This window comes from Schistocerca americana, chromosome 4 (genome assembly GCF_021461395.2).
Source record: "Schistocerca americana isolate TAMUIC-IGC-003095 chromosome 4, iqSchAmer2.1, whole genome shotgun sequence".
NCBI lineage: Eukaryota > Metazoa > Arthropoda > Insecta > Orthoptera > Acrididae > Schistocerca > Schistocerca americana.
Genome location: NC_060122.1, coordinates 402,744,118 through 402,762,474, shown reverse-complemented (window position 1 = coordinate 402,762,474; position 18,357 = coordinate 402,744,118).

Here is an 18,357-nt window from a genome sequence, read left to right as displayed (position 1 = left end):
ATCCTGGACAATTTTTGCGAACGATTTGACCGCTCGACATGTATCCCATCGAATGTTTATGAGACACAATGAAGAGTTCGAGCACAAGCTCCTACACCGGCAACACTTCCGCAATGATGGACGCCTATAGAGGCTGCATGGCTCAGTATTATTGCAGGGGACACTTCCAACGACTTGTTGAGTCCATGCCACGTCGAGTTGTGACACTACGCCGGCAAAAATTTAGGTCGGACACGATATTAGGAGGCATTCCATTATTTCTGCCTCCTCATTACATAATCTGCAACGTTAGAGATGTATCGGCTCGCCATACTCCACCTTCCTTAGTCGTCCCATAGATTTTGCGTAACACCTTCTTTTCAAAACATTCTATTAGCTGTTCACACACTTGCGTCAATGTCCAGGATTCTGAGCCTATGTTTATACTGGACGTATTAAAGATTTGTAGAATTGTCACTTTGTTCTCCTGCACAGACTCCTGCACTTAAGCTGTGAGACCAGCCACTTTTTAATCAGTCTTCTGACTAGTTTGATGCGGCCGCCACGAATTCCTCTCCTGAGCCAACTTTTTCATCTCATTGTAGCACCTATGACCTATGACGCCCATTATCTCAAACATGGTTCAAATGACTCTGAGCACTATGGGACTTAACATCTGAGGTCATCAGTCCCCTAGACTTAGAACTACTTAAATCTAACTAACCTGAGGACATCACACGCATCCATGCCCCAGGCAGGATTCGAACCTGCGACCGTAGCAGCAGCGCGGTTCGAGACTGTAGCGCCTAGAACCGCTCGACCACAAAGGGCCGGCGTCCATTATTTGCTGGCTGTATTCCAACCTGTGTCTTCCTCTACAGGTTTTATCTCAACAGCTCCCTTGAGTACCATGGAAGTTTTTCCGTGATGTCTTCACAGATATCGTACGATCCTGACGCTTCTTCTTGTCAGTTTTTTCTCTATGTTCCTTTCCTCGACGATTTTGAGGAGAACTTCTAATTCCTTACCACGTAATTTTCAACATTCTTCTGTAGCACCGCATGTCATACGCTGCGATTCTCTTCTGTCCCGGTTTTCCCACCATCTTTGTTTCACTACCACACAATGCTGTCCTCCAAACGTACATTCTCAGAAATTTCTTCCTCAGATTAACCGTAGAAGTGTAGACCAGAGTCAGTCTGACCCTGGACTAACATAGTCGAAACAAGCTTAACTTAAATCTGAACGGCAGGATCAAGAATATTAAAGGCGTCCGAGCGTCAGTAGCTGGAGTAATCATACAGAGGCTTTCATCCCATGACCCCTAAGTTAGAGGGTCTAGCGTTAAAAGGTTTTTTGCTTTTCGTATTTAACCAAATATAACATTGATGATGATAATTTATGGCAATGTTTGCCGACAAGATAAAGAATGCAACCTTATAACACTAGATTGCGTACTCACGGCAGTTCTCCTTGGCCGTTTTTTGGTACGACTTGAAAAGAGAGAAAAATTAATGAATGATCGCCGAAGCGTCGGTTCTCGATTGTGTTCAGGAGACGTACAGATTGATTGCGCGAAAATACTTTCTCAAATGACCTCTTAACCCGGATTGCTTTCACGCAATCAGACTCTTCAATGAAATTACCTAAGGGACCTATTTGAATAATAAAAAAAATTGGAAATGAATGCAAAACAGTGAAATTTTCTAAAAAAAGTTGTCAGATCGGAAATTGAACACATTAATGGTCTCCCAAATACAATCGAGACACCGCGATAGAGAGCGAACCTGCAACAAAGTTCATTTAAACATAAACATTATAAAAAATGGTTCAAATGGCTCTGAGCACTATGGGACTCAACATCTTAGGTCATAAGTCCCCCAGAACTTAGAACGACTTAAACCTAACTAACCTAAGAACATCACACACACCCGTGCCCGAGGCAGGATTCGAACCTACGACCGTAGCAGTCCCGCGGTTCATAAACATTATATGTGGTTAATTTACAGAAAAGAATAAGCATAGATTTTCTGTACAGTGAAGCATCAATATATTCTCAAAGAACAAAGGCGTTAAACTATAAACATTAAAAAATTTACAATGAATAAAAAACTTACATTTTTAATGTTTTTCTCATACATGGAGCAGTCAAACAATCGCTGCTTTTGTATGTGTGACATTTTGTAAAAATTAAATGTCCTGGCGTGCGCGTAAGTATTTTTTATCGTCACAAGGTTTACAAAAGCGTTTTTTTTCTCTTCGTGATAACGTGGTTTCTCACACTAAATGAAATATGACTTGTAGCGGTGCTACACAACACGTCTTAACAAGTCGGCGACCAAACATCAAAGGTAATGAAGTACATGTTAACATATCGGCGACCAGAAGTACAACTAACTATCAAGACTCTAGAATTTTCCTAACAAATGATAAATTGTTCTTTCTTCTGTTTCGCAGCGTCTTGATATCAAGCGCTGCGACAATGATTTTAAATATCTGCGCCCAGCGAGTCATAGTGTTTAAAAGTACCTTTTAAACGCTGTCCGCGCGTCTTGGCATAGGCGCACGTTATAAATAGATTTCGTTTCTTTACTCTAGCGTTGTCATGCTTAGTATCATTACAAACTACAGCTCGAAGGCTGTCCTTTTCTCATATGCAAAATGTCTGAAATCCAATAATATCACATTTTTCCCATCATCTTTGTTTCACTACCACACAATGCTGTCCTCCAAACGTACATTCTCAGAAATTTCTTCCTCAGATTAACCGTAGAAGTGTAGACCAGAGTCAGTCTGACCCTGGACTAACATAGTCGAAACAAGCTTAACTTAAAACTGAACGGCAGGATTAAGAATATTAAAGGCGTCCGGGCGTCAATAGCTGGAGTAATCATACAGAGGCTCTCATCCCATGACCCCTAAGTTAGAGGGACAAACCTTTTCTATCCTTTTACCTTCAATTCTTTTTAAAAATACAGATATATATCTCCTCTTGCACATATAAGTACATTTTATGTTAAGGATAAGTATAATAGCTGTATTACGTTAAAAAAAGGAAAAAAATAGAGAAAATTAACAGTCTCCGCCTCCACGTGGAAAGTTCAAAAATGGCTCTGAGCACTATGGGAGTTAACTTCTAAGGTCATCAGTCCCCTAGAACTTAGAACTAATTAAACCTAACTAACCTAAGGACATCACACACATCCGTGCCCGAGGCGGGATTCGAAGCTGCGAATTCATTTTTCGGCTGGATCCAGGTTCTGTTAACAGCACCATGACGGTTGCATCCGTGTTAGGTGACATCGCGGTGAAGCCACATTGGAAGCGTGTATTTGTCATCGCCATACTGGCGTATCACCCGGCGTGATGGTATGGGGTGCCATTGGTTACACGTTTCGGTCACCTCTTGTTCGCATTGGCGGCACTTTGAACAGTGGATGTTATATTTCAGACGTGTTACGACCCGTGGCTCTACCCTTCATTCGATCCCTGCGAAACCCTACATTTCAGTAGGATAATGCACGACCGCATGTTGCAGGTCCTGTACGGGCCTTTCTGGATGCAGAAAATGTTCGACTGCTGCCCTGGCCAACACATTCTCCAGATCTCTCACCAATTGAAAACGTCTGGTCAATGGTGGCCGAGCAACTGGCTCGTCACAATATGCCAGTCACTACTGTTGATGAACTGTGGTATAGTGTTGAAGCTGCATGGGCAGCTGTACCAGTACACGCCATCCAAGATCAGTTTGACTCAATGCCCAGGCGTATCAAGGCCGTTATTACGGCCAGAGGTGGTTGTTCTGGGTACTGATTTCTCAAGATCTATGCACCCAAACTGCGTGAAAATGTAATCACATGTCAGTCCTAGTATAACATATTTGTCCAATGAATACCCGATTATCATCTGCATTTCTTCTTTGTGTAGCAGTTTCAATGGCCAAAGACCAATGGTCTGGCGCAAAACTCAGCTACTTGGATGTTGTCCGGGCAGAACGAATCTTCTGAATATGTATGGACGTCTCGCAAGATTGAAGCGGTCATCGGTAGTGCCATAGCTGTCGCAAGATGACATAGATGCCTCCGAACAGGTGTGTCACAAGCCAATTTGCTTCAGGTGGTCTCGGAACGGGATCAGCGCCTGGGAAACACGTAATCGCCGTTTGATTTTTTAATTTATATCTGTGTGTGTGTGTGTGTGTGTGTGTGTGTGTGTGTTTGGGTGTGTGTTTTTGTGACAGAGGGAGGGAGAAAAAGAGAGAGAAACGAGAGAGCGAGGAGCATATATGTGTATAAGTCATCGCACTTCTTGTCCTTCTACTCCTCAGAAGCGGGTTGCAAATTTCCATCCTCCCATGTAGGTTACGATTTCCTGTAGTTTTCTTAGATGATTAAAAGCGATTGCTGAGTTTTCTCATTTGAATAGGTCACGGCCAACTTCTCTTTCGGTCTTTGTCCCATCAGATTTTGAATTCCTTCTCCAATAAATTCCTTCTATACGTTATTGAGATCTACTCCAAACGTCGAACAAAAGCGGCGGCACGCTGAGTTTTGTCCGCAGCTCGTTTTCTAGCGGTAGCGTTGCTACATCTGGAGCCCGGGATCCCGGATTCGATTCCCGACCGGGGTGGGGATTTTCTCTTCGGGTGGACTACTGCTCGGTCATCAGCATGTGAAAGTTGCTGTATTTGGACGGCTTACTCCTGTAACCGAAATATCAGATCTGAAGATGTTTCTAGGGGAACCGAAACCGGTCATATGAATAAACATTTTGGAATCAAGACGGATTATAAGTAACATTGTAAAATCACTGATTGCTGCTATCCAATCAGACATTATGTCTGTTTTTGCAAAATGCTGGGTGTTTGTGTTGTCCTCATCATTCCACTTTCATTGATGAAAGTGGCTAGAATGGACTGTGTACACATTGGAAATGTGTACGGGCGCTGATGACCGCGCAGTAGAGCGCCCCAGAAACAAAACATCATCATCATCATCATCATCATTACCCTGTAGTTCTCGACATCTGAAAACCCTGAAGGCTAAATATAAAATTTTTGCAATAAATAAAGTATAAAGTCAACCAGTTGCGTAAGTTTAATGTAAAAAGCTTGAGCAGTTTTCACCGGCCACTAAGGCTATTTTGTACGGATGAAAAGTCACCTATTATGTTTTAAAAACATAAAATAAGCGTCTAAAATACTTAATACTTTACAGCACTGAAATGGAATGCATGGAATGAAACGGGATACTACAAATTATCAGACGTTAAAATTGCAAATATACATGATAAGCTAAGAACCCCAAGCCAACAGCAGAAAATAAGGAATTGGAAATTTCTGGTACGGACTATAGGACTAAACTGCTGAGGTCATCGGTCCCTAGGCTTACGCACTGCTTAATCTAACTTAAACTAACTTACGCTAAGGACAACACACACACCCATGCCCGAGGAAGAACTCGAACCTCCGAGGGGAGGGAGCCGTTCAAACCGTCACAACACGCCTGAGACCGCATGGCTACCCCGCGCGGCTAGTCTTTTTTTCCTTTATTGTGTTTCAGTTCCAAACTGGGGCGGGCTGGCAGCATCATATGCGCCGCTCTTCAGCCAAAAGACAATAATGATACAACAGAAGACATTTAAAATTACAAAGGAGAAAATATGGCGGACAAAATATATAAAAAAAGGGTGAACTTAATGGAAGAGAACAGACAAAAGGGGCGCGACTGTAAAATGGAGATAAAAACCTTAAAAAACTATTGTGCACAAAAAACCTCATACTGGGACAATTAAAAGAACACCAGGCGAAGTGTGGCTGCATCATAAAAGTATCGATGGACTGCGTAGCACATAACGATCACTGACAGCAACACTATCCACAAGTCCAGCACACAATTAAAATCACAGATCTTGACTCACAGGAGAGCAGCACCAAACACTACACTGACGTAATACACTGAGAGCAATAAGCAAAAGGAATAAAGTCCTCCATGGAAAGAGTAAAAGCTATTACACAGCTACAGCTTGTTAAAAGAGCAGACACTGCACTGAACGTGTGGCAAACAGTTGTGATGCCAGGTAAACGTGTTTAAAATTGTGAGATTCTACTTGCCAATGCACGCAAGGTTGTTGCCAGACACACAGATGTCAGAAGAAAAATACTTAACACAAGTATGGTTTAATAAACTGTAACATTTCGGTATTTCATTCGGCTGAGTATCTGTCACGTTACTAGCGGCCGGTAACTGGTGCGCTCTACACCATGCTGTACCTGCCATCACAGCTAGTTGTCACTTGCACGTTCCAGTGTCTGCTCTTCTAGGAAGCTGTACCTGTTGAACAGTTTTTATTGTTTCTATGCCGGATTTGGTTCCATATTTTCTCCTGTCTGTCTTGACCTTCTTAGCTTATGATGTATGTTTACAATTTTAATCTCACGTAATTTGTGTAAGTACCAGTTTTGCTCCATGTACTCCACTTCGGTCTTGTAAAATATTAAGTATTTCAGACGTTTATTTTACTTTATTTTTTTTATTGTGTTTAAAATATTACAAGTGACTTTCCTTCTAAAGTAGATATTTTTGATGTTGTGGTCTTCAGTCCAGAGACTGATTTGATGCTGCTCTCCATGCTACTCTATCCTGTGCAAGCTTCTCCAAGTACCTACTGCAACCTACATCCTTCTGAATCTGTTTAGTGTATTATTTTGCCAATGTTGCAGTCTTTCGACTGAAGACCACACAAATAACAACAAAGACAATCTTTTCAACGTTCTCGTATAGTATATACAGCCAACTGGTTACCTAAGTTCGTTGTAAAATCTTTGACCAGATTTCAGTACCATGGAAGATATCCTCTCCAGAAGGAAGTCACCTATAAAGATTTAAGCATATTATAAAATAAGACCACACAAATAACAACAAAAACAATCTTTTCAACGTTCTCGTATAATATATACAACTAACTGGTTGCCGAAGTCCATTGTAAAATCTTTGACCAGATTTCAGTACCACGGAAGATATCCTCTCCAGTGAATAATCAACGAAAGGATAACGTTCTACGAGTCGGGGCGTGGAATGTCAGAAGCTTGAACGTGGTAGGGAAACTAGAAAATCTGAAAAGGGAAATGCAAAGTCTCAATCTAGATTTAGTAGGGGTCAGTGAAGTGAAGTGGAAGGAAGACAAGGATTTCTGGTCAGATGAGTATCGGGTAATATCAACAGCAGCAGAAAATGGTATAACAGGTGTAGGACTCGTTATGAATAGGAAGGTAGGGCAGAGGGTGTGTTACTGTGAACAGTTCAGTGACCGAGTTGTTCTAATCAGAATCGACAGCAGACCAACACCGACAACGATAGTTCAGGTATACATGCCGACGTCGATGGCTGAAGATGAACAGATAGAGAAAGTGTATGAGGATATTGAAAGGGTAATGCAGTATGTAAACTGGGACGAAAATCTAATAGTCATGGGCGAATGCAATGCAGTTGTAGGGGAAGGAGTAGAAGAAAAGGTTACAGGAGAATATGGGCTTGGGACAAGGAATGAAAGAAGAGAAAGACTAATTAAGTTCTGTAACAAGTTTCAGCTAGTAATAGCGAATACCCTGTTCAAGAATCACAAGAGGAGGAGGTATACTTGGAAAAGGCCGGGAGATACGGGAAGATTTCAATTAGATTACATCATAGTCAGACAGAGATTCCGAAATCAGATACTGGATTGTAAGGCGTACCCAGGAGCAGATATAGACTCAGATCACAATATAGTAGTGATGAAGAGTAGGCTGAAGTTCAAGACATTAGTCAGGAAGAATCAATACGCAAAGAAGTGGGATACGGAAGTACTAAAGAATGACGAGATACGTTTGAAGATCTCTAACGCTATAGATACAGCAATAAGGAATAGCGCAGTAGACAGTACAGTTGAAGAGGAATGGACATCTCTAAAAAGGGCCATCACAGAAGTTGGGAAGGAAAACATAGGTACAAAGAAGGTAGCTGCGAAGAAACCATGGGTAACAGAAGAAATACTTCAGTTGATTGATGAAAGGAGGAAGTACAAACATGTTCCGGGAAAATCAGGAATACAGAAATACGAGTCGCTGACGAATGAAATAAATAGGAAGTGCAGGGAAGCTAAGACGAAATGGCTGCAGGAAAAATGTGAAGACATCGAAAAAGATATGATTGTCGGAAGGACAGACTCAGCATACAGGAAAGTCAAAACAACCTTTGGTGACATTAAAAGCAACGGTGGTAACATTAAGAGTGCAACGGGAATTCCACTGTTAAATGCAGAGGAGAGAGCTGATAGGTGGAAAGAATACATTGAAAGCCTCTATGAGGGTGATGATTTGTCTGATGTGATAGAAGAAGAAACAGGAGTCGATTTAGAAGAGATAGGGGATCCAGTATTAGAATCGAAATTTAAAAGAGCTTTGGAGGACTTACGGTCAAATAAGGCAGAAGGGATAGATAACATTCCATCAGAATTTCTAAAATCATTGGGGGAAGTGGCAACAAAACGACTATTCACGTTGGTGTGTAGAATATATGAGTCTGGCGACATACCATCTGACTTTCGGAAAAGCATCATCCACACAATTCCGAAGACGGCAAGAGCTGACAAGTGCGAGAATTATCGCACAATCAGCTTAACAGCTCATGCATCGAAGCTGCTTACAAGAATAATATACAGAAGAATGGAAAAGAAAATTGAGAATGCGCTAGGTGACAATCAGTTTGGCTTTAGGAAAAGTAAAGGGACGAGAGAGGCAATTCTGACGTTACGGCTAATAATGGAAGCAAGGCTAAAGAAAAATCAAGACACTTTCATAGGATTTGTCGACCCGGAAAAAGCGTTCGAGATTCTGAAAAAAGTAGGGGTAAGCTATAGGGAGAGAAGGGTCATCTACAATATGTACAACAACCAAGAGGGAATTATAAGGATGGACGATCAAGAACGAAGTGCTCGTATTAAGAAGGGTGTAAGACAAGGCTGTAGCCTTTCGCCCCTACTCTCCAATCTGTACATCGAGGAAGCAATGATGGAAATAAAAGATAGGTTTAGGAGTGGAATTAAAATACAAGATGAAAGGATATCAATGATACGATTCGCTGATGACATTGCTATCCTGAGTGAAAGTGAAGAAGAATTAAATGATCTGATGAACGGAATGGACAGTCTAATGAGTACACAGTATGATTTGAGAGTAAATCGGAGAAAGACGAAAGTAATGAGAAGTAGTAGAAATGAGAACAGCGAGAAACTTAACATCAGGATTGATGGTCACGAAATCAATGAAGTTAAGGAATTCTGCTACCTAGGCAGTAAAATAACCAATGACGGACGGAGCAAGGAGGACATCAAAAGCAGACTCGCTATGGCAAAAAAGGCATTTCTGGCCAAGAGAAGTCTACTAATATCAAATACCGGCCTTAAATTGAGGAAGAAATTTCTGAGGATGTACGTCTGGAGTACAGCATTGTATGGTAGTGAAACATGGACTGTGGGAAAACCGGAACAGAAGAGAATCGAAGCATTTGAGATGTGGTGCTATAGACGAATGTTGAAAATTAGGTGGACTGATAAGGTAAGGAGTGAGGAGGTTCTATGCAGAATCGGAGAGGAAAGGAATATGTGGAAAACACTGATAAGAAGAAGGGACAGGATGATAGGACATCTGCTAAGACATGAGGGAATGACTTCCATGGTACTAGAGGGAGCTGTAGAGGACAAAAACTGTAGAGGAAGACAGAGATTGGACTACGTCAAGCAAATAATTGAGGACGTAGGTTGCAAGTGCTACTCTGAGATGAAGAGGTTAGCACAGGAAAGGAAATCGTGGCGGGCCGCATCAAACCAGTCAGTAGACTGATGACCAAAAAAAATAAATAAATAAATAAATAAATAAAAAAATAAACGTCTAAAATACGCAATACTTTGCGACAATGAAGTGGAATACATAGATTAAAACTGTTATTTACACAAATTACATGACGTTAAATTGTAAACGTACATGTTGAGGTAAGGAGATCGAGTCAGACAGTAGAAAGGGTGGAATAATCAGACATTAGAAAGAGTGAATAAAGTCCTCCGTGGAAAAAGCAAATATTGTTATATGGCTACAGCTTGTTAAAAGAGCAGGCATTGGATGGTACGTTTGGCAACTGATTGCAACGTCAGGTAAACGTGCTGTAGAACGCGTCACTTAGTGGGCGCTAATAGCGTAATACGCGCTCAACTTCTGAAATACACAACAGTTACGTAAAACGTAATATGACACATATTTAGATGTTTTAAACAAAGTAAATTGTATGTAGTATAAAAGAAGGAGGTATAAAAGATACAAAAAAATAACTTTTATAATAATGACTACTACAATATGTGGCGTAAAATGAATAACATACACGCTGAGAGGAAAGAACATATTGTAGAAGGATTTTTATCAAAGGGGGAAATGTGCTTCATATAACCTGCGAACAGAATGTTGTACACATTGCCGCCTGGCGGGCTAACAGTAAGGAAGAACAGAGTCAGTAAAGCAAAGGGAGGAACCTTTCCGAAATGGAAGTGAACGGAAACATAAGGCAAAGAGTCATACAGTTAATAACAATGGCTAAAGGCGTTGAAGAAGCTTGTAATGGCACTTGGTAGATGTTTCCAAAGAGGTATACGCAAGATAAAAAAGGAAGCGATACGCTGCAGCAGAGATGCTGTTAGCTGAGAGAAATGTGACTGCCACCTTTCTTTTTAGTCAGCAGAAAGAGAGGAGTCTGTGTTGTGTCTTGACAAGTCAGTTTTGTTAATAATATTGGATTTCCGGTTAATACAAATAACGTGAAATAAATTACAATGCCCGTTTATTTGCTTGATAAACAGTTCATCTCACCACATCGAAATACGAGTTTCTTTCATTAGGCGACATGGTCAACAATTAGCAACTTCTATGGTGGCTGTATTCGAGACGACCATCACAGCAGAAAAAAGAGGTAAAGTTTCCCACTGAGGAGAAAATATAACTAAGAACATTTACTATTAAATTTCCTAGAAAGGATTATTGAAAGTCAGATTGGGTCGCGCTAAAAAAAAAAAAAAAAAATGTTGCTTGTCAGTTTAGTGATGAAGTGAAGAGAGAGAAATGTCTGAGTACGTTCAGTTTTGCTCAGCTGTTTGAAAGTCAAATAACGTAGAGGTTTTCCAGCACTGTCATTCATAAATTTTTCTAAGGGGATGTTTCATATCGCCGTACAGCGAGCGCCAATACTGCCAGTTAAATAAGAGATTTTAACTACTGAAGGCACTAACTACTGATAGGCATAGTTAGCAAATGAAAGATTTTGAAGGAGAACAAACAATTTATTTACCTTAATAGTGTTCAAAAGTCATTATATATACAGGTGAGTCACCTAACATTACCGCTGGATATATTTCGTAAACCACATCAAATACTGACGAATCGATTCCACAGACCGAACGTGAGGAGAGGGGCTAGTGTAATTGGTTATTTCAAACCATAAAAAAATGCACGGAAGTATGTTTTTTAACACAAACCTACGTTTTTTAAAAATGGAACCCCGTTAGTTTTGATAGCACATCTGAACATATAAACAAATACGTAACCAGTGCCGTTTGTTGCATTGTAAAATGTTAATTACATCCGGAGATATTGTAACCTAAAGTTGACGCTTGAGTACCACTCCTCCGCTGTTCGATCGTGTGTATCGGAGAGCATCGAATTACGTAGGGATCCAAAGGGAACGGTGATGGTCCTTAGGTACAGAAGAGACTGGAACAGCACATTACGTCCACATGCTAACACATTTTTATTGGTCTTTTTCACTGACGCACATGTACATTACCATGAAGGGTGAGGTACACGCACACACGTGGTTTCCGTTTTCAATTACGGACTGGAATAGAGTGTGTCCCGACATGTCAGGCCAATGGATGTTCAATGTGGTGGCCATCAATTGCTGCACACAATTGCAATCTCTGGCGTAATGAATGTCGTACACGCCGCAGTACATCTGGTGTAATGTCGCCGCAGGCTGCCACAATACGTTGTTTCATATCCTCTGGGGTTGTAGGCACATCACGGTACACATTTTCCTTTAACGTACCTCACAGAAAGAAGTCCGGAGGTGTAAGATCAGGAGAATGGGCTGGTCAATTTATGCGTCCTTCACGTCCTATGAAACGCCCGTCGAACATCCTGTCAGGGGTCACCCTAATGTTAATTGCGGAATGTACAGGTGCACCATCATGCTGATACCACATACGTCGACGCGTTTCCAGTGGGACATTTTCGAGCAACGTTGGCAGATCATTCTGTAGAAACGCGATGTATGTTGCAGCTGTTTGGGCCCCTGCAATGAAGTGAGGACAATGTTTCAAGCGTCAACTTTAGGTTACAATATCTCCGGATGTAATTAACATTTTACAATGCAACAAACGGCACTGATTACGTATTTGTTTATATGTTCAGATGTGCTAACAAAACTAACGTGGTTCCGTTTAAAAAAACGTAGGTTTGTGTTAAAAAACATACTTCCGTGCATTTTTTTATGGTTTGTATTAAACAATTACACTAGCCCCTCTCCTCACGTTCGGTCTGTGGAATCGGTTCGTCAGTATTTGATGTGGTTTACGAAATATATCCAGCGGTAACGTTAGGTGACTCACCCTGTACATCAGTTCATGACATCCAATCTTACAAATTTCATTTTTCTGACGGACACACGTCCAGGTCATCCGCTCTCAAAACTCTGCCATCTCTCTCCCCGTTGGAACCGCGCGAGCGCTACGGTCGCAGATTCGAATCCTGCCGCGGGCATGGATATGTGTGATGTCCTTAGGTTAGTTAGGTTTAAGTAGTTCTAAGTTCTAGGGGACTGATGACCTCAGAAGTTAAGCCCCTTAGTGCTCAGAGCCATTTGAACCATTTGATCTCTCCCCACATCTACCACTGCTGGCGGCTCACCCCCAATTGCGCAACGCTACGCTCTGTTCACATCCAGCTGCCGAACACTACATTAGCGAATATTCCAACAACGCCAACCAGCCACAGACTGCACACAGCACAGTCATTAGTTTTCATACAGAGCGCTACGTGGCGTTACCAACATAAAAACCTAAACAGCATACTTACGAATGTTGATGAATATCCATAATAGTTAATAGTAGTAGCTCCCAGGTGAATATAGGTTCAAGGCAGTGACTAACGTGGCGCCTTTATCGACAGCATTTCGGTCAGAGTAAGAGCTGGTGCCTAGGCTAGAAGCGGCTGAGCTGAGCGCGCGAGGTGCAGCGGCGGGTGAAGATGAGCGCCGCTGCGGCCTCAGTCATTGCCCCCATCCGTCAGCAGGCCAGCGTGTGTAGCCCAGGCTGAGCCCGAGTCGACCCCAGGCAGGCAGTCCCGCAGCTTCCCGCTAGGAGCGCACGACCCGCAGCGTCCCGTTCAGGGCTCGCCACGGCGCTGATCCATCGCGCTCGCCTCCTCGTCCTCCGTGACGGACAGTCGCCACCGAGATGGCGATCGCCGGCAGCCGGCGTCCTCAGGGCCCAGTAGCTCAGCTCTCCCACGGTCGGCAGGCCCGACCGTCGCTCTAGCGTCGAGCGACAGCCTGCTCCATGACACACGACCATCTCGAATGGGCACCGAGTCGTGACAGATCTGCGCTCATCTCTGACATATGGTAACCAAAGTGCACTCGTTCACGGTTTCTTACGCTGAGACAGTACAATCAGTCTCATAAAAAATGCTTAGCTCCCCTGAAAGTTATTAATAGCAAGAAAGGAAATAGGAGTAATAAGCACAATTACAGACCCATATCGCTAACGTCGATTTGCAGTACGATTTTGGAACGTATAATGTGTTCGAAGAAAACGATGTATTGACAAACAAACAACAAGACCTCAGAAAACATCGTTCTTGTGAAAGTAATGAGTTCTATTGATACGGGATGTCAAATTGATCACATTTTTTAGATTTCCAGAAGTCTTTTGACACCATACCTCACAAACGACTTCTAATCAAATTTGCTTGACTATGGACTATTGTCTCACTTGTGCATCCAAACTCGTGACTTCCTGTCACAAAGGTCACAGTTCGCAGTAACTGTCGGAAAGTAAAACAGAAGTAATATCTGACGTTCCACAAGGAAGTATTACAGACCCTCTGCTGTTCCTAACCTACGATTTAGGAGACGATATGAGTAGCACTCCTAGATTGTTTGCAGATGATGCTCTCGTTTACCATTTTATAAAGTGATCAAGTGATCAAAGTAAGATGCAAAACGATTTACACAAGATACCTACATGGCGCGAAAATTGACAACAAACTCTAAATCATAAAAAGTGTGAAGTCATCCACATGAGTGCCAAAAAGAATCCTCTAAACTTCGTATACAAGATAAATTACACAAATACAAAGGCTGTAAATGGCTTAAATTGGAGTCGTCACATAATGTTTTCCTTAATGCAAACCAAATACTACGATCTATTGCCAACTGATCTACTAAAGAGACTGCTTAACTACGCTTGTTCGACCTCTTCTGAAGTATTGCTGTGCGATGTGGAATCTGCATCAGATAGGATAGACGGAGGACACCGAAAAAGTTAAAAGGAAGTCAGCTCGTTTTGTACTATCGCAAAATAGAAGAAAGGGCGCCACGGACATGGTATGTGAATAGTGGTAGCAATCATTAAAATAAAGGCGTTTCTCGTTAAGGCAGGATCTTCTCGTGAAATTTCAATAACTTTCTTCTCATATGTTGTTGGCACCACCAACATAGTGGGGGATGATCATCATAATAATATAAGAGGGATCAGACCTCGCAAAGAAAGATTTAACTGTTCGTTTTTCCCTTGTGCTGTTCGAGAGTGGAACGCTGAAGAAGAAGCTTAAAAGGTATTTAATTGTGAACTGCAGAGTTGTTATGTAGATGTAGACGTAGATGCAGAACAGACAATAAGACGGTGGAGACTGTTTGTGTATGTGGGCTTCAAGCGGAAAGTTGGCTGTGAACGAGAGCTTGTAGTTGTTCTATTTTTTCCAACTTTTAGCGTTTCTGCCACATTTTTTGCCCGCATTACATTTTTCTTTTACTTCCGCGTGCTGTCTATCGGACAAGAACATGCAGTAATAGTAAAGTAGGTGAGAGTGTGTGCATTGAGTTGTGTGGCAGATGGTTTCAGAACGTGCAAATGCGCCTGCTAGCGGTGTCTTTATCAAACTGGTGTACTGGTTAGACAGCCGGGAATCACACACTGAGCGTGGCGCGAAGCAGTACAAAGTTGTTAGTTAGTATTTGTTCTTTGAACACTGAGATGCTCCTCCAGCTACACCTAAGACGTTAGTTGCATTGATAGAAGGTTAATAAAAATTTCATAAAATCATTAACTAAAGTGAAAACCAAATGAGAGTCGTTATTGGTGGAAGGCGATGGATCAATAAAAGGCGCGCACTGTATAAGAAGGCGCAAAACTGCTACTGTAATTCACTACTAGTCATCTACCGGGTACGATCGAGGAAACACACGTCGGGCTGATCGAGTGGAATACGAAGCCGGTAATTAGTCGTTGCAGTTATCAGAGCCTCGGAAACGTTTGTATGTAACAGCTCACTAGAAGTTTTATATCAGGCATGAACAAATGCAACGCGCTCTTTGGACAGCATAGTGTAACGAGTTTCCAAAAATCATTTATCGTGTTGAACGGTGCCTTGGTGAACGATCGTGTGAAGTTCCGAACATCTTGCAATACTGTGAATCATTAGACTGTGTCGTATTGCGGTGCTCCAAACATAATGAGCTTCCCCGGGCTTTGATTTAATGAATGAACATCATCGAGCTTTTACTTGATCTTCTTGATTACCGCTGTGCGTTAACGAATAAAAATCAAGTGGCATCCTATGTTTTGATAGCTTTATTTCCTTGCTCTGGATTATCTCTCTCACTGCCACCTGAATTTAGCTCAGCCTGTTGTTTTCACGTCAAATCCTGCGCCTGTCCTATATGCTAAATTCAAGTGGCAGTGAGGGAGAAAATCCAGTGCAACGAAATAAAGTTATCAAAACTTGGGGTGCTACTTGATTTCTATTCGTTAACGTTTAGCGGTAATCAAGAAATGCAAGTAAGAGCCCGATTGTGTTCATTCATTAAATCAAACCCCGCGGAAGCTCATTATGTTCGGAGCACCATAATGCGACACAACCTAATGACTCACAGAAGAAGCAAAACGGGATGAAATCTGCGAGAGAACTTCACAAGACGCGCGGTAAGCAAACCAAAGTATGTGTTGCAGCACTGATAGAACATGGTATTTCTGTAATATGAGTAGAACGTTCTACGACACCCGCTGTACCGGATAGATAGGCGAACTTTATAATAATAATCCACAGTCACGATTCTTCAATTTATTTTTTAAACATTACAAACAGTCACATTATAACGTAACGTAAAACCTACATCTACATCTACATGGTTACTCTGCAATTCACACTTAAGTGCGTGGCAGAGGGTTCATCGAACCATTTTCATACTACTTCTCTACCGCTCCACTCTCGAATGGCGCATGGGAAAAAGGAACACCTAAATACTTCCGTTCCAGCTCTGATTTATCTTATTTTATTATGATGATCATTTCTCCCTACCTTGGTGAGTGTCAACAAAATATTTTGGCATTCGGAAGAGGAAGTTGGTGACTGAAGGTTCGTAAATAGATCTCCCCGCCAAGAAAACCGCCTTTGTCTCAGTGACTGCCACCCCACGTCGTGTATTATATCAGTGACACTCTCACCCCTATTGCGCGATAACACGATATGAGCTGTCCTTCTTTGCATTTTTTCGATGTCCTCCGTCAATCCTACCTGGTAAGGACCCCACACCGCGCAGCAATATTCCAGCAGAGGACGGACTAGCGTAAAATAGGCTGTCTCTTTAGCGAGTTTGTCGCATCTTCTAAGTGTTCTGCCAACAAAGCGCAGTCTTTGTTTCGCCTTCCTCACAATATTATCTATGTGGTATTTCCGATTTAAGTTACTCGTAATTGTAATTCCTAGGTATTTAGTCGAATTGAAAGCCCTTAGATTTGTGCGATTTATCGTATACCCAAAAATTTTTCGGATTTCTCTTGGTACCCATGTGGATGGCCTCGCACTTTTCTTTGTTTAGTGCCAATTGCCACTTTTCGCACGATACATAAATTCTCTCTAGATCATTTTGTAATTGGAATTGATCGTCTGATGATTTTAGTAGACGGTGAATTACAGCGTCATCTGCAAACAATCTAAGGGGATTGCTCAAATTATCACCTAGATCATTTACGTAAATCAGGAACAGCAGAGGGCCTATGACACTACCTTGCAGAACGCCAGATATCACTTCTGTTCTACTCGATGATTTACTGTCTATCACTACGAACTGCGATCTCTCTGAGAGGAAATCACGAATCCGGTCACACAACTCAGACTATACCCCATATGCACGCAATCTGAATAATAGTCGCTTGTGAGAAACGGTATCAAAAGCCTTTTGGAAATCTAGGAATATGGAATCGATCTGAGATCCCATGTCGACAGCACTCATTACTTCATGGAAATAAAGAGTTAGCTGTGTTGCACAAGAACGATATTTTCTGAATCAGTGTTGGTTATATATCAATAAGTCATTTTCTTCAAGGTGATTCATAATGTTCGAGTACAGTATAAGCTCCAAAATCCTGCTGTAAATTGTACCTAGTAACAGTTTGTCTACGTACTGGTACAACTCATAAAATGGAGCAAATTTCTAACAGAAATATAAATGTGTATTATCAAAAGACAATAGGTCAATCCGTCTTTTTGATAGTTGAATTTTACTCTACTTTCCTTACCTTAGAAGTCACATTGTTGCCCTGAGCTGGGGGTAAGTTTGTGATAATTAGTATTACTGTATTCTTAATACGTCATTGCACGTTAAAGCTTTATTGTCATCAAAGTTAAAGGTTATTGAATTCGATATATGTGTAAATTAAATTTGCATGTACGTATTTGTATAAGGTTATGCTACAAAAATTGCTAAAAGTGTCAGAAAAGCTGCCTACTTTTATGGCATTCTTTTAGTACTAGATTTAAGGGGTGGATAATCCGATAATAATACTACTTCGCCTACCATGTACAAAGTACTAAACGTGTATCAGGTAGAACTGAAAATACTGTTATTATTATTCGTATTGCTTACAGGATCATTTTAAACTTCTATACATGAACTTTAAATACATAACATAAAACAAAGAAAGACATCAAAGTTTTATAGCGAATATCTAGATCTCGGAACGAGTCCACAGAGCTTCGTGGCAACAATGTCCAACAGGAAATTTCCGTAGAAATTTCGGTCA